The sequence below is a fragment of the Stegostoma tigrinum genome, chromosome 12 (genome assembly GCF_030684315.1).
Source record: "Stegostoma tigrinum isolate sSteTig4 chromosome 12, sSteTig4.hap1, whole genome shotgun sequence".
Taxonomy (NCBI): Eukaryota; Metazoa; Chordata; class Chondrichthyes; order Orectolobiformes; family Stegostomatidae; genus Stegostoma; species Stegostoma tigrinum.
The window spans coordinates 39,591,209-39,609,422 of NC_081365.1; the positions used below are offsets into that span (position 1 = coordinate 39,591,209).

The 18,214-nt window shown below is 43.4% G+C and overlaps 1 long non-coding RNA gene across 2 annotated transcripts in view; it reads left to right on the forward strand.

The window, feature by feature from the left end:
- LOC132210439 (uncharacterized) overlaps nucleotides 1-18,214 on the forward strand; it is a 64,313-nt gene that overhangs the window by 1,716 nt on the left and 44,383 nt on the right. Inside the window, exon 3 of one of the 2 annotated variants that reach the window (XR_009446554.1) lies at nucleotides 5,072-5,408. The exons of the other annotated variant lie outside the window; for it this stretch is intronic. This is a non-coding gene — a long non-coding RNA (uncharacterized LOC132210439). Of the gene's footprint in view, nucleotides 1-5,071; nucleotides 5,409-18,214 lie in introns of those variants that run through there. 2 annotated transcript variants of the gene reach the window in all.

The window sequence follows — 18,214 nt, forward strand, 5'->3', positions numbered from 1 at the left end:
GGGTCCTGACCCGAAATGTCAACTTCCCTGCTCCTCAGCTGCTGCCTGGCCTGTGTTCCTCCAGCTCCACACTGTTATCTCTGACTCCAGCATCAGCAGTTCTTCCTGTCTCCCCAGCACATTAACTGGCAGTACTAGTCAACTGATATTACTACACCTGTGCTATCCCACTGCGGATATGTAATTATGCATTATTGAGAGTATGATCTGTGCAAACGGTACATTTGTGAGGTGTGGTCAGAGATAATGGGAACTGCAGATGCAGGAGAATCCAAGATAAAAAAAGTGTGGAGCTGGATGAACACAGCAGGCCAAGCAGCATCTTAGGAGCACAAAAGCTGACGTTTCAGGCCTAGACCCTTCAGAGAGCTAGGGGTCTAGACCCGAAGCGCCAGCTTTTGTGCTCCTAAGATACCTCTTGGCCTGCTGTGTTCATCCAGCTTCACATTTTATCTCGTTTGTGAGGTGTGATCTCTGTGTAAGATTATAAAAGCATAAGAAATAGGGGCAGAGGCCTTTCAGCCATTGAGTCTGTTTTGATATCCTGTAAGGCTATAGCAGATCTGATAATCTTCAACTCCATTTTCCAGTTTTTTCCCCATGACTCTTGACTCCCTCACTAATAATCTGTCGACCTTGACCTTGGATATGTTTAACAACAGCTAAAACTCAGCAGCCCTCTAGTAAAGAATTCCACAAATTCTCCATCTATTGAGAAGAAATTCCTTCTCATCACTATCTTAAATGGGTGACCCCTTACTCTGAAAACATGCCATCAGGAGAGAGTCTCCTGCAGGGCTTAAGAACCTGTCTATTGTTAATTTCCATAATAATCTCATTTGCTTCAATAAGGTCACCTCTCATTTGTCTAAACTCTAATGAATACAGTCCTTAACTGCTCAAGCTCGCACACCTGGGATTAACCTAGTGAACCTTCTCTGGCTGCCTGCAAAGCCAGTGCATCTTCCCTTAGATAAGGGAACTGTTGTTGTTCACATTAGTCTAGGTGTGGCCTAACTAATGCCTTAGTTTTTGCAAGACTTCCCTATTTTTATTATTCACTTCATTCCCTTGAAATAAAGGCCTTCACTGTCCATCGAACTTGTTTGCTAGCTTTTTAAGATTCCTGAAGACCTAACTCCCTTTGTACTGTTGCTTTCTGCAGTCTTTCTCCTTTAAATAATATTCAGTTCCTCCATTCTTCCTGCCAAATTGCATCTCCTCAGTTTCCTACATTACATTCCATCTGTGAAGGTTTTGACATTCACTGAACCTGTCTATGTCGTTACTTGGCTTCTCTATTTTTGTCTTCCGTAAAACTGGTGAGAGCACATTGACTTCTTTCCAGTTCTTAATATATATTGTATATACTTGTAGTTCTAAGTTGCCATTCCCAGAAATGCTCCCTTATCCCAACAATCTGTCTTGTATTAGTTAGCCAATGCTCTATTCATACTGAAATACAAACATACCAACACCATAGGCTCTTTTTAAATCAGTGCCTTGTTAGATTTGTTTTTGAAATCCAAATACGTTACAATTTTTGGTTCCCCTTTACCTGTCATGCTTGTTACCTTCTCAGAATTCAGTTTAAAATTTTCAGGTATGATTTCTCCTTGAAGCATGCTAACCTTACTTGATTATTATGTTTCTAAATGTTCTCCTGTTCCATCCTTTGAGAAAATGTTGGCATTTACTATAATGACAAATGTTAAGCTAACTGTTCTTCAGTTGTTTGTATTTCCTACTTCCATTTTGAATAAATGTTACTTTGACAGTTTTCCAAATATCTGGGACTTTTCCAGAAACTGAGGATTCTTAGAAGTTTACTACCAGTGTATCCGTTATCTCTGTAGCTACTTGGTTTAATATTGAAGGACGTAACACAATATGTCCAGGGGACCTATCAGTATTGAGTATTATTTGTGTCCTTAGCGTTTTTGTGTTTATATAATTTCCCCTTTTAACCCCTGTTTATGTAGTATTTTTGGGATGCTGTTTACATATTTATTCAATGCCTGTCCCCCACCCTGTTACTTGATCCCCATTATTTCTCCAGCCTCATTCTCTAAGGGGAATACATTAATTTTGGTCTCTGTATTTCTTTTTATCTATTCAAAGTAGCTCTTCCTGTCTGGTATTACTGACTGGTTTATTCTCAAAGTTCACTTTCTCCATCTTCAGTAGTTTTTGGTCATCTTTTTAGAGTCCTACAGATGTATAACATGGAAATAGACCGTTCAGTCCAACTTGCCTGTGCTGACCAGATATTGGAAATAAATCTCCTGCACTTCGGCCCTCACCCCCCACCCGCTTCCCTCCCACAACAGGAATAGAGTTCACCCTGTCCTTACCTACCATTCCATCAGCATTCACCTCCAGAGGATCATTAGCCACCCATTTCTGCCACTTCCAGAGAGATGCCACCGCCAGAAACAGATTCCCACCCCTCCCTTGTTCACCTTCCACAGAGACTATTCCCTCCAGGACATCACAGTCCACTGCTCCGTGACTCCCAATACCCTGCCACAGCAACACCACCTGCAATCACAGAAGGTATAACAATTGCCCATTTACTTCCTCCCACTTCAGTATCCAAGGGCCCAAACACAGCTTCTAGGTGAAGCAGCACTTTACCTAAATGTCACACAATGTAGTCTCCTGCATTCACTGCAGTGTGATTTCCTCTATATGGGGGAAACAAAGCATAGACTGGGTGACCACTTTTCAGAACACCAACATTCTGCCTGCAAATAAAGACCCTGAACTTCCAGTTGCCACCCACTTTGAGACAGCATCCTGGCCAACATCTCTGCCTCAGGCTTGCCGCAGTGCTCCAGGGAAGTTCAGCACAAGCTAGAAGAACAGCACCTCATTTTCTACTTGGGGACCCTGCAGCTTTCCATGTTCAATATTAAGTTCAACAACTCTAGGGCTTGAACACTCCCATGTCCTTTCCCCTACCCCCTTCTTATCACAGTCTGCTATTATACACAGCCCATTGGTACCTACAAGCAGTCCCTATTAATAACTATTCACCCTCCTAGCCAGATTGTTATTCATTCCTGTGACCTTCCAAAAGTTGTTCTTTCTCTTTGGGCTCTAACCCCAACTATGCCCCCTGCACCCCCACCCAACTTCTGCATATAAACTGACACTTTCCTACTGACCATCAGTTCTGAGGAAGGGTCACCTGGACCTGAAATATTTACTCATCTCCATAGATGCTGATGGACCTGTTGAGTTATTCCAGCAATTTCTGTTTTTGTTCCCATCTTTCCCTTTTCACAGATCTTCCCCTCTCTGTGTACCATTTCAGTCATGTTACAAACCCATAGGAACACCAACACAGCTCTTCTATCTGGATCAGCTATTCCTTCAATTCAATTGGCAGAGCTTCCCTATCAGCAGCAGGCCTCAACCACATCCTGGGAGCACAGCAAAAGCAGAGTAAGAGACAAGCATGTGAACTTTCTTTAAAACCAAGGAGAACATTTGGAACCCCCTGTCTTCACTTTGTGTATTGCTCCTTTTAAGGACTACTGGCTAGACGTGCTGTAGAAACTAAGTGAAAAATTTAAATGGTGCAATTTGAAAGAAGTAATAGCCTTGGCAAGCAGTCCTTTTTGCTCCTGTTTTTCCAGAAAACAAACAATAAGTTCAGGGGTTGAGGGATGAGTTTGAAAATTATCATAAATTTGATTTTAGGGATTCTGTTTCCTAAGAATCATAGCATTATAGGAATGTTCAGCACAGAAACAGACCCATCAATCCAATTCATCCATGCTGAGATCCTAAATTCATCTAATCCCAATTGCCAGCACTTGGCCCATATCCTTCTAAACCTTTCTTATTCAAATACCCATCCAGATGCCTTTTAGGATGTTGTAATTGTACAATCCTTCACCAGTCCCTCTGGCAGCTCATTTCCATACAAGCAACACCCTCTGCATAAAAAAGATGTCCCTTCGGTTCTATTAAATCTTCCCCTCCTACCTTAAACCTATGGACTCCACCCCCCCTCCAAATTCTGGGGAAAAGACCTTGTCTATTTACCTAATCCATGCACCTCATGACTTAAAAAAACCTCAAGGTTGCCCCTTAGCCTCTGCTCCAGGGGAAAATAGCCCCAGCCTATTCAGTCTCTCCCTGCAGCTCAAACCCTGGCAACATTCTTTCTATAGCAGGGGGACCAGAATTACACACAGTATTCCAAAAGTGGCCTCACTAATGGACTGCACAGCCACAAGATAATCTCTTAACTCCTATACTCAATGCACTGACAAATAACAAACAACAATATAGCACAGGAACAGGCCCTTGACCCGCCAAGCCTGTCACCATATTTTTCCCTTCCATGTAAAAATTGTCTTCACTTACAGGATCTGTCCCCCTCTCTTCCCTTCTTATTTATATATTCATCCAGGTATTTGAATGCTGCTATTGTGTCTGCTTCCACCATTGCCTCTAGCAATGCATTCCAGGCAGTCACCACCCTTTGTGAAATACTTGCCTCACACATCTCTTTTAAACATTCCCCCCCACCTCTCAAACTTTGAATCTGTGTCATCTTGTAAGTGACCCCTCCAGCCCAGGATAAAGCCTCATTTTCCACTGTATCCATGCCATTGACAATCTTTTAAATTTCTATTAGGTTACTCCACCCCCAACCAACCGCCTGCATTCCAGTGTGAGCAAATCAAACACCTTCACTATCCTGCCTACTTAGGAGTCTACTTTCAATGAACTATGAACCTGCATTCCAAGTTCTTTGTTCAGCAACACCCTCCAGGTTCTTCCCATTAAGTGTATAAGTACTGTTCTGATTTGCCTTTCCAAAACGCAGTGCCTCCCATTTATCAAAGTTAAACACCATCTGCCACTTGTTGGCCCATTGGCCATCTGATCAAGATCCTGTTGTGCTCTGGGAGCCTGTTTCACTGTTCACTTCACTTCCAGTTGTGGTGTAACTACATTGGACAAACAAGCAGAAAGCTAGCCACCAGGATACATGAACATCAACTAGCCACAAAACGACATGATTCACTATCACTAGTATCCTTACATACAGATGAGGAAGGACACTACTTTGGGACAACACATCCATCCTAGGACAAGCCAAGCAGAGACATGCACGAGAATTCCTAGAAGCATGGCATTCCAACCGGAACTCCATCAACAAACACATTGATTTGGAGCCAATCTACCATCCTCTGAGAAAAAGAACAGGAAATGACATCACCAGTGCAAGAAATGACATCACCAACCCAAGGAAACCTAAACAGATAATAGAAAGCGGGACAGAACACCAGCAGGACATAACACCAGTGCTTCATCAGAGGCTTACTGATGTTACCTAGAATGGTGACAATGTCGGAAAACTAACCTTCCAGCTCAGCGAGCAAACTCGCATCCTGAAATCTATATAGATAATAAAGTGTGAAGCTGGATGAACACAGCAGGCCAAGCTGCATCTCGAGTGCAAAAGCTGATGTTTCGGGCCTAACTCCTTCATCAGAGTCTCTGAAGGATCTAGGCCCAAAACGTCAGCTTTTGTGCTCCGGAGATGCTGCTTGGCCTGCTGTGTTCATCCAGCTTCACACTTTATTATCTTGGATTCTCCAGCATCTGCAGTTCCCATTATCTCCTGAAATCTATATTCTGCTTAAATATGACCACTGTTTCTTATGATCTTGTCTTCTGAGATCACTTATTAAATATGCCTTATTACAAATGACAAAATCCAAATATTCTGAACCCTAGTTTCATCCATGAAGTGTTATTCTCGGAACCTGTCTGAACTAAACTCTATATAAATTCTTTTTCCTGGCTACTTCTGATTCTGATTTTCCCAGTCTGTACAAAGTCACCGAACAAGAATGTGTTGCTTATTTTACATACTCTTGTTATCTCCAGATCTATTCTCTCTCCTACAGTATATCTACTTTTTCTGCTGTGAGGGCGCCCAATAGACTCTGCCCACTTTTTTCATCCATATGGATTTTGCATCTTCTGTTCCAAGATTATTTCTTGACATTGCTCTTCATGTATGAACAGGTCTACCACCACCCTTTACTACTTGCTTGTTATTCTGAAAAGTTCCATATCCTTGAATTCACACTCCTGCTTTGGTCTTCTTCTAAACATATCTCTAATGGCCATAAAATCATGCCATTTAACCTGTTTCTGTCATTGATTCACTTTTTTTGGTCCAAATACTGCAGGCATTAAGTACAAGCCATTCATTTTGTTTTTCAATCATAATTTTCCCCTTTTGACCCTATTTGCTGGTTTTTTTAATGGTTGTACACCCTTTTCCTCCCTGAGACCTTTTGTGTCTCTACCCAAATGGCTACCCTGTAGTTCTAATATTTCCATTGGCCTTTTGGCCAATGCTTCCCCTTTCCTGAGCCTGCCCTTCCTCTATTTTTAAATTAAAATCTTCTCTACAGCCCTATTTACTTGATTCAGCAGGACACTGATCGCAGCATGATTCAAGTGTAGCCCATCCCATGAGAATACCTTCCATCTGTTCCAGTACTGGTGTCAGAATTGCTTGAACTAAAACCCCCTCCTCCCACACTAATCTTTGAGCCATGCATTTGTTTGAGCCATGCATTTGTTTATTTATTTACCCTATGCTAGTTGTTTTTGTCTCAGTAGTAATCCAGAATTTTTAGATCTTGTTCCTAACTGTTCAAATTTTTCAGCAAAACCTTTCTATTCCTATCAATGTGGTTGGTACCAAATGGACAATGAAAACTGGATTCCTCCCCTTTTAACACAGGAAAAGCAGCACAGCCTTCAGGACTCAAGGTCACATTTGCAGAGAGTATTATCCATTCATCTAATTATACTGTCCTTAGCACTACTATGTTGCTGTTTAGTCTGCCAAATTTAATAGCTGTCTGTTCCATGGTGCCATAGTCAATTTGCACACCTTCCCTGCATTCTCCATGCTCTTCCTCACAGCTTGCAAGAACCCTTGTAACTGTTGAACAATGGCAGGTACCAAGGCCCCACAAATACCACCACTGAGTCCCCATATCTGCCTCACCTGCAAGTGTGCCCTCCTGTCTCTGATCACAGACTAAATTTGAATTACATAATTTGGGGGCTGTCACTATGTTCTGGAGCAAATTTTTCAGGTAACTTCTCCCTCTCTGTGGTTCCTCCAATTTGATCAACAGTTCTTTATCTTCAAATATGTAATCATCTTCATGTTAACAGCTCTGTATGCTGCAGCAGCAACACGTGACCTATCCTATCACTATTGTATTTTTTGAGAGAGGATGAGATCTGTGTGAATGTACACAATTGAACGACTCAACATACAGGCAATCTGAGAAAGTGATTTGTATTTGATAGCATATGAGAGGGAGTGAATGTGTTTGCATGAGAGGCTGAACCATCAGTCACCTATGTATGTGTTTTAAGAGAATCTGAAGTGTGTGTTGATTTGAATCTGTCCAGACAGATTCAAAATGATCTTTGTGAAAAGGAAAGATTGTGCGTGTAAGTGAGAGTGAAATATGTTTGAGTGTGCATGCTGAACCTATATAAGACACTAGTTAGACTTCAGCAGGAGTATTAAGTGCCGTTTTAGGGAGTTACATTTTCAGAATGATGTAAATTCATTGGAGAGAATGCAGAAGAGGTTTACCAAAATGGCTACAGGAATGAAAAATCTCATTTTAATAGGATGTCCTTTTAAAAGTGAACATGAATTTGAAATGATATTTGATTGAAAATTTCAATGTTGAGATGTTTGGTCAGAGTATTCGGGGAGGAACTGCTGCCACTTCTAAAAGAGCCAAGACAAGAGGATAACAAAAGTGTGGAGCTGGATGAACACAGCAGGCCAAGCAGCATCTCAGGAGCACAAAAGCTGACGTTTTGGGCCTAGACCCTTCATCAGAGAGGGGGATGGGGAGAGGGAACTGGAATAGAGAGAGCATGAGAGCTGGACCAAAGATGGAGAGGTAGAGAGGAGAGGGGATAGGTCCATCCAGGGAAGATGGACAGGTCAAGGAGGTGGGATGAGGTGGTAGGTGAGAAATGGAGGTGCGGCTTGGGGTGGGAGGAAGGGATGGATGAGAGGAAGAACAGGTTGGGGAAGCAGAGACAGGTTGGACTGGTTTTGGGATGCAGTGGTGGAAGGGGAGATTTTGAAGCTGGTGAAGTCCACATTGATACCATTGGGCTGCAGGGTTCCCAAGCGGAATATGAGTTGCTGTTCCTGCAACCTTTTGGGTGGCATCATTGTGGCACTGCAGGAGGCCCATGATGGACATGTCGTCTGAGGATGGGAGGGGGAGTTGAAATGGTTTGCGACTGGGAGGTGCAATTGTTTGTTGCAAACCAAGTGGAGGTGTTCTGCAAAGTGGTCTACAAGCCTCCGCTTGGTTTCCCCAATATAGAGGAAGCCACACTGGGTGCAGTGGATACAATATACCACATTGGCAGATGTGCAGGTGAACATCTGCTTGATGTGGAAGGTCATCTTGGGGCCTGGGATGGGGGTGAGGGAGGTGGTGTGGGGGCAAGTGTAGCACTTCCTGTGGTTGCAGGGGAAGGTGCCGGGTGTGGTGGGGTTGGAGGGGAGTGTGGAGTGGACAAGGAAGTCGCGGAGAGAGTGGTCTCTCCGGAAGGCAGACAAAGGTGGGGATGGAAAAATAGCTTGGGTGGTGGGGTTGGATTGTAGACGGCAGAAGTGTCGGAGGATGATACGTTGTATCCGGAGGTTGGTGGGGTGGTATGAGAGAATGAGGGGGATCCTCTGGGGGCGGTTGTGGCGGGGGTGGGGTGTGAGGGATGTGTTGCGGGAGATGCAGTCACGGGTGTTCTTGACCACTGCCGGGGAGGGGTGGGGGGTGGTGGGGTTGGAGTTGTGGTCCTTGAAGAACTTGGACATCTGGGATGTGCAGCAGTGGAATGCCTCATCCTCTGAGCAGGTGCAGTGGAGGCGGAGGAATTGGGAATAAGGGATGGAATTTTTGCAGGGGGGTGGGTGGGAGGAGGTGTATTCTAGGTAGCTGTGGGAGTCGGTGGGCTTGAAATGGACATCAGTTTCTAGCTGGTTACCTGAGATGGAGACTGAGGGGTCCAGGAAGGTGAGGGATGTGCTGGACATGGCCCAGGTGAACTGAAGGTTGGGGTGGAAGGTATTGGTAAAGTGGATGAACTGTTCACGCTCCCTTGGGAGCAAGAGGCGGCGCCAATGCAGTCATCCAATGTAACGGAGGAACAGGTGGGTTTTGGGGCCTGTGTAGGTGCGGAAGAGAAACTGTTCCACGTAACCTACAAAGAGGCAGGCATAGCTTGGCCCCATGCGGGTATCCATGGCCACCCCCTTTGTCTGTAGGAAGTGGAGATATAGGATGTGAGAAAGAAGTTGTTGAGGTTACAGCAACTCATATTTCGCTTGGAAACCCTGCAGCCCAATGGCATCAATGTGGACTTCACAAGCTTCAAAATCTCCCCTTCTCCCACTGCATCCCAAAACCAGCCCAGCCTGTCTCTGCTTCCTAACCAGTTCTTCCCCTCACCCATCCCTTCCTTGCACCTCAAGCCTCACCTCATCCTGCCTTGTTGACCTATCCATCTTCCCTGCACTGACCTATCCCCTCCTACCTCCTCACCTATACACTCCTCTCTGCCTATCTTGTTTTCACTCCATCTTTGGTCCGCCTCCCCCTCTCTCCCTATTTATTCCAGTTCTCTCTCCCCATCCCCCTTTCTGAAGGGTCTAGGCCCAAAATGTCAGCTTTTGTGCTCCTAAGATGCTGCTTGGCTTGCTGTGTTCGTCCAGCTCCACACTTTGTTATCTTGGATTCTCTAGCATCTGCAGTCTTTTATGTCAAGACAAGAGGACACAGTTTAACTGTCTTGCAGCAGAAAATAAATCTATGCAATGGGAAATAAACCACATCATAAACCATTTTACATAGTGATACCTAGGGTTGAGAGCACATTGTTTAGAATTGAGGGCGAGACAGCATTCAACAGAATAAATACAATAGAATAGCCTTTATTGTCACATATGCTCCATGAGTATAGTGAAAAGTTTGTATGTTGTCAATTATAGTAGCAACCTAGATACCAGAGTACCTGGGCACAGCATTTGTAGTGACACGATCTTTTACAATACAGAAATAAAATGTCTAGCATTGCCAAAATAAATGTTCAGTACAGCAGACTACACTGGCACCTAGCTTCCAGTCTGCACTGGGCCCTGGATCCACAATGCACTGGGAGCTGAATGCAGGAGGCTAGAAGGTCTCTGTGCCACACTGGGAGACCCTTAGTGGAGGAGGCTGTGCAAGAGGCCGGGAGGTTGTCACACCATGCCAGGAGGACCCAATGTGAGAAGGCTGGGAGGTTGCCATGCCACACCTGGAACCCCAATAGGAGGTCATCATGCCATGACAGAAGATATTTGGTGATTGCTTGTAATTAAATAATGTACAAAGTCATTGGCAAGGAGCAAGAGAATTGCATTTATTCAGAAAGACAATGCAGATATGATGGGCCAAATGAGCCATCTCCTTTTACACTATAGTGATTCTACAAAGAATGGCCTGGTGCTGGTGTGCTGGTCCTTGCCTCTGATGCACATTTAATAGAGTCATGTCCTGTGCCTATCCCAAGTAATACATTAGGATAAAATGGCATTGAAACTTTATCAGGTTGAAATAAAAATTGAATCTGAGATTTTTTTTCAGGCATATTAGACACATCATAGACTATAGAACAATACAGCGCAGAACAGGCCCTTTGGCCCTTGATGTTGCGCTGACCTGTGAACTAAACTAAGCCCATCCCCCCCCCCTACACTATCCCATCATTATCCATACACATATCCAAGGACTGTTTAAATGCCCCTAATGTGGGTGAGTTAGCTACATTGGCAGGCAGGGTATTCCACGCCCTTACCACTCTGAGTAAAGAACCTGCCTCTGACATCTATCTTAAATCTATCACCCCTCAATTTGTAGCTATGCCCCCTCATACAAGCTGAAGTCATCATCCTCAGAAAAAGACTCCCACTGTCCACCCTATCTAATCCTCTGATCATCTTGTATGTCTCTATTAAATCCCCTTTGAGCTTCCTTCTCTCCAATGAGAACAGACCCAAGTCCCTCAGCCTTTCTTCATAGGGCCTGCGCTCCAGGCCAGGCAACATCCTGGTAAATCTCCTCTGCACCTTTTCCCAATGCTTCCACATCCTTCCTGTAATGGGGTGACCAGAACTGCACACAATATTCCAAATGAGGCCGCACTCACGTTTTGTATAGTTGCAGCATGACATCACTGCTCCGGAACTCAATCCCTCTACCAATAAAACCTAACACACCGTAAGCTGCCTTAATAGCATGATCAACCTGGGTGGCAACTTTCAGGGATCTATGTACATGGACACCAAACCCTTCTGCATATTTACACTACCAAGAATCTTTCCATTGACCTGGTACTCTGCCTTCCTATTATTTCCTCCCAAAGTGAATCACCCCACATTTGTCTGTATTAAACTCCATTTGCTACCTTTTGGCCCAATTCTGCAGTTTATCCAAGTCTCCCTCCAACCTGCAATATTCTTCCAGTGTCCACCATTCCACTGACTTTAGTGTCACCTGCAAACTTACTAACCCATCCACCTATGCTTGCATCCAAATCATTTATAAAAATGCCAAACAGCAGTAGTCCCAAAACATCCTTGAGGCACACCACTAGTAACCGGACTCCAGGCTGAATATTTTCCATCAACCACCACTCGTTGCCTTCTTACAGAAAGCCAGTTTCTAATCCAAGCTGCTAAATCTCCCTCAATCCCGTGCCTCTGTATTTTCTCCAATAGCCTACCATGTGGAACCTTATCAAAGGCTTTACTGAAGTCCATGTACACCACGTCAACTATCCTACCCTCATCCCCATGCTTGGTCACCTTCTCAAAAAACTCAATGCGGTTTGTGAGACACGACCTGCCCTTGACGAATCCATGCTGACTATCTCCAATCAAATTGTTGCTTGCTAGATGATTATAAATCCTATCTCTTATAATCTTTTCCAAAATCTTTCCTACAACAGAGGTAAGGCTCACAGGTCTGTAATTACCTGGGTCATCCCTACTGCCCTTCTTGAACAAGGGCACAACATTTGCAACCCTCCAGTCCTCTGGTACTAAGCCTGCAGACAATGAGGACTCAAAGATCAAGGCTAAATGCGCTGCCACCTCCTCCCTAGCTTCCCAGACAATCCTCTGAAAAATCCCATCTGGCCCAGGGATTTATCTACCTTCACACCTTCTAGAATTGATAACACCTCCTCCTTACTAACCTTAATCCTTTCAATTCTAATAGCCGGTAACTCGGTCATCTCCTCTACAATATTCTCCTGTTCCTCAGTGAAAACAGATGAGAAATAATAATTTAGCACTTCTCCAATCTCCACAGGGTCCACACACAACTTCCCACTTCTATCTTTGACTGGCTCTATTCCTACCCCAGTCATCCTCTTATTCCTCACATACCTATAGGAAGCTTTAAGGTTCTCCTTTATTCTACCTGTCAATGTCTGCTCATGTCCCCTCCTTGCTCTTCTTAACTCTCTCTTTAAATCCTTCCTAGCTAATCTGTAACTCTCCATCGCCTCATCTGAACCATCTCGTCTCATCGTCACATAAGCCTCCCTCTTCTGCTTAACAAGAGATGCAATTTCTTTAGTAACCCATGGTTCCCTTACCTTATCGCTTTCTCCCTGCCTGACAGGGACATACCTATCAAGGACACGCAATATCTGTTCCTTAAACCAGCTCCACATTTCGATTGTCCCCATTCCCTGCATTTTGCTAACCCATTCTATGCCTCCTAAGTCTTGCCTAATCGCATTATAATTGCCCTTCCCCCATCTATAACTCTTGCCCTGTGGCAGGTTCCTATCCCTTTCCATTGCTAAAGTAAACATAACCGAGTTATGGTCACTCTCTCCAAAGTGTTCACCTACCACTAAATCAAACACCTGGCCTGGTTCATTACCATGTACCAGATCCAGTGTGGTCTCCCCTCTTGTCAGCCCTTTGACATACTGAGTCAGGAAACCCTCCTGCACACATTGGACAAAAACTGATCCATCCGACGTACTAGAGTTATAGCATTTCCAGTCTGCTGAACAATGGTATGAAGGCTTTATCAACCTGTCTGAAATCAATGGGCATCAGCTGGGTTACAGCTTGATAGCTTGAGGCTCTTTGAGCTGAGTAATTTGCCTCAAAAATCAGGGGAAGCCGATGTTTTCAAAAAGAATTGCCGTACAATTCCAGATTGGTTGTAATTTTTGAGCTTCTGCAATTTCAGTGTGGAGAGGGTTGCTTTGATAACAGAATAGTACCCTTGTTTCCCGGGAACAGTTTGGACACAGTACAGCACAAACTCCGGAGAGGGCATGAGCAGCAGGCACTGAAGTATCCAGGGAGGGCTGATAGAAGCATAGACACAGAGAAAAATAGGCAGCACAGAAGGAAGACACCTGCTGTCCACCTGCTGGAGAAAAAGAGCCACGTCTGCTAATCCCACTTTCCAAAACTTGAATCATTGCCCTGAACGTTTCAGTACTTCAAGTGTTTATCCATGTTGCTTTTAATTTTATGAGCATTTTTGTTTCCAACACTACTGAGCTCCAGAACCCAGCTACCCTCTGGCTAAAAACAAAATTACTTTTCAACTCCTCTCCAATGCTTCCTTTATGTAGTTTAAATCAAAGTTGCACGGTTATTGATCCTTCAGCTAAGTGAAATAAATCTTTCCTGTCCAATCAATTTAAGTTCCTCATAATTTTATACATTCAAATTAAATTTTCCATCGGCCTCTTCCATTCCGTAGTGGGGAATAAAAACAACCTTTCCAGTCTTTCCTTATTCCTAAATTCTTCATTCCTGGCCACATCCTCATAAATCTGCCCCTCACCCTCCGTTTTATGATCACATTCTTCTTATAAACCAGAAATCACAAGAGTATACAATATCCTTGTCATAGCCTTACAGTGTTTCAAACAGTTCTGGCACATCATTCCTATCTCTTTTTTTAATAAAGGGAAATATCTAATATTCCTTATTAACCATCTTGTCTATCTCTCCTGCCACCTTTGGGAAACTGTGAATAAATACTCCAAGGTGCTGTGTTTTTCTATATTTCTCAGATCCTACCAATTATTGTTTATTCCCTTGTCTTCTTTGTCCTCTCCAACTGGGAGGATTATGCAGCAATTCAGTATCCCTGTGAAGTAGACTGGGAGAGTGAACCTTTATGTAAGAGCAGCAAACAGTAGGAGATAAAATGTGGGGACAGGGAATCCCTCCAACCTGTTTCTACCAGAAGTGTTATGTCATAGGAAAACAGGTCAGTGCACTTCCATACTCTCTTGATTGGCCTAGTGGTTTAAATCAAGTGATGTTATTACAGTTAAAATGTACAAGTTGGAAATTCACTTTTGTAATATTTATCATACAAGTTCATGAATTAAATAGAATAGAAATAGCTGGGCAGTCAGTGTATTTCAGCAGGAGTGTGGGAATGTACAGTTATTACACCCACAGCAAGTGTTGGGCTGCTCGAGGAGATCAGAGTTGATGAGCTGGAGTCCAGGCCATGGACGCTGTGACATGTCCCTTGGATTAAACTGCATCAAATGTTGTCTCTGATTAGGGATGGGAGGGTGTGATTGCGAGTGAAACAGATCTTGAAACCCAGAATTTAGATTTGGAGGAGCCTCAGTTGGTGCCTTTGTCAGATAGATACGAGGTTCTTGCTCCCAGAGCAGATAAGGGCACAGATCACAGGGAGGATGAGTAAATTGACCAAAGCACTGTTGTCAGAGAACCATTCAACTGGGGGAGGTGGAGCGGAGAAAAATGAAATTTAGTATTAATAGCATAGTTAGGGAAACATATCCTACTTTCTGCAGCACTGGCAGAGTGTCCTTAGGGCTGTTACCTACCTAGTGCCAAGATTAAGGACTTTTCAGCTTGGGAGGAACTTGGGAGTTGGAGGGGAAGGATCCAGTTGTTTTACTCTACACAAGTACCAACAGCATAGGTAGGATTAGGAAAGAGTTGCTGCTGAAGGATTCAATTTGGGCTAAATTATTAAGCAGAACCATGAAGGTAATAACAGCAGGATTGCTACCAAGGCCACATGCAAATTAACACAGGGTAAATAAGATTAGAGAGGCAAATGCATGGCTTGAAGATTGATTGATAGATTGATTTATTATTGTCACACGTACTTAGGTACAGTGAAAAGTGGTGATGAGAAGGATGGATGACCCACAGTTGACAAAGGCAGTCAAGGAGACTCCAGCATGCAGTCCTTACTGTTCTAACATCTGCAGTTCTCACTGTCTCCCAGTCGAGGAGAGTATCCACTCAAAAACCATGGCATACGAAGAGGTGAAAACTAATGGTAAACCAGGGGATTTGAAATCCTTTTAGGAATTAGCAGCAGATGACTAGAAAGCTAATAAAAAGGGGTAAACGTTGATTATCAAAATAAATTTGCAAGAGGAATGCAGCTAAAATTAACATGGAACTCTTGATGGGGAATTGATAATGGGGAACAGGACATTAGCAGACAATTTAAATAAATGTTTTACATCAAGATTCATGTTTGGGGACATTACAAAATTATTAGAAAAGTAAGGTACTAATAGGAAGTAAGATCTTGTAACAATCTCTATCATGAGAAATAAAGTATTTGGCAAACTAATGAGAGTTAAGGCAGACATGTCCACAGGGAATGGTTTGCACACATTTTTAAAGCAAGTGGTGAGAGAAGTATTAGAAGTATTAATTAAATATAATACAGAACTCAATGGATTCCAGGAAGGTTCCAATGCATTAGAAAACTGCTAATGTGACATCCCTGTTCGTGAAGGGAGGGAAACAGAAAATAAGAAATTATAGGCCAGTTAGCCTTACATGTGTTATTGGGAAAATGCTAGAATCATTGTCAAGGACGAGATGGCAGGACATTTAGAAAAGTTTAACACAATAAAACAAAATTAACATGGGTTTTGTGAAAAGGTTTGACAAATTTCCTGGAGTTCTTTTGATTTAACAAGCAGAGATGATAAAGGGAACTGGTAGATGTAATGATTTAGACTTCCAGAAAACTTTTGAAAGGTGTCAAATAAAAGACTATTGGACAGTACAGGTCTCATGGTATTGGGGTACGTATATTCACAGTGCTTAAGGAACAATTCATGTATAGAGAACAGAGTTGGGATTCATAGGTCTTGTTGAGTTTAGATGGATGTAATGAATTGAGTGCCGCAAGGGTTAGTCCTTTGGCTTCAATTATTTACTGTGTATACTAATGACTTGGAGGAGGCGGCAGAGTGGTAGTAATGGTTTTTCTGCAACCGTTTTGACTCCCTACAAGGTGACATGTTTAGTGTTGTTTAGCCTCCACTGAAGCGCTGTTGTCCTGTCCCACTCTGAATTTATATGGTCTAGTCTGTCATGGTGGGTAGTCTTGTTTTCGGTTTTGCACCATAGTGGTATGTAGATAGGGTTTATTGCACTAATGATTGAAAATCAGGCCTCCAGGAATTCTCATGCTTGCCTTTGCTTTGCTTGTCCTAGTGCTGCAACTTTGGGCCAGTTAGAATATACATAGAATACTGAGCAGTACTGCACAGTACAGGCCCTTCGGCTCACGATGTTGTGCCGACCTATTATCCTACTAAGAACAATCTACCCTGCATGCCCTACATTTTACTATCCTCCATGTGTCTACCCAAGAGTCACTTACAATTCTCTAAAGTATCTGACTCCTCTACCACTGCTGGCAGCACATTCCACACACTCACCACTCTCTGTGTAGAGAACCTCCCTCTGACATCTCCCCTATACCTTCCTCCAGTCACCTTAAAATTATGCCCCCTTGTAATAGTCATTTCTCCCTCGGAAAAAGTCTCTGACTATCTACACTATCTATGCCTCTCATCATCTTGTATGCCTCTTTCAAGTCACCTCTCCACCTCCTTCGCTCCAGTGAAAAAACCTGAGCTCCCTCAACTTTTCATCGTAAGACCTGCCCTCCAGTCCAGGCAGCATCCTGGTAAATTTCCTCTGCACCCTCTCTAAAGCTTCCACACCTTTCCTATAGTGAGGTGACCAGAACTGAACACAATATTCCAAGAGTGGTCTAATCAGAGTTTTATAGAGCTGCAGCATAACCTCACGGCTCTTAGACTCAATTCCCTGCCAACACACCACATGCCTTCTTAACAACCCTTTCAACTTGGGTAGCAACTTTTGAGGGATCTTTGGACATGGACCCCAAGATCCCCCTGTTCCTGCACACTGCCAAGAATCCTGTCGTTAACCCTATATTCGGCAATCAAATTCGACCTTCCAAAATGAATCACTTCACACTTTTCCGGGTTGAATTCCATCAGCCACTGCTTTGCCCAGCTCTGCATCCTGTCAATGTCCCATTGTGACCTACAGCAATCCTCCACACGATCCATAACTCCACCAATCTACTACCACCCTCTATCTTCTATTTGACAGCCAATTTTGAATCCAGACAGCCAAATTTCCATGAATCCCATGCCTCCTTACTTTCTGAATGAGGCTACCTTATGGAACCTTATCAAATACCTTGCTAAAATCCACCACATCCACTGCTCTGTCTTCACATCTTTTGTCACATCCTCAAAGAATGCAGTAAGGCTTGTGAGACATGACCTGCCCCTCACAAAGCCATGCTGACTATTTCTAACCAAACTGTGCTCTTCCAAATAATCATAAATACTACATCTCATTACCCTCTCCAATAATTTGTCTACCACAGGAGTAAGACTGACCAGTCTGTAATTCCCAGGATTATCCCTTTTCCCTTTCTTGAACAAGTCAATGACATTTGCCACCCTCCAATCATCTGGTACTATTCCACTGAACAGTGAGGATGCAAAGATCATTGCCAAAGGGGCAGCAATCTCTTCCCTCATTTCCCGTAGCAACCTTGGATATATCCCGTCTGGCCCAGGGGACTATCTATTCTCATTTTTTTAATATTTCTACCAAATCCTCCTTCGTAACATCAACCTGTTTGAGCATATCTGCCTATTTCATGCTGTCCTCATAGTCAAGCTCCCTCTAACTGGTGAGTACTGAACCGAAGTATTCATTAAGGACCTCCCCATCTCCTCTGAT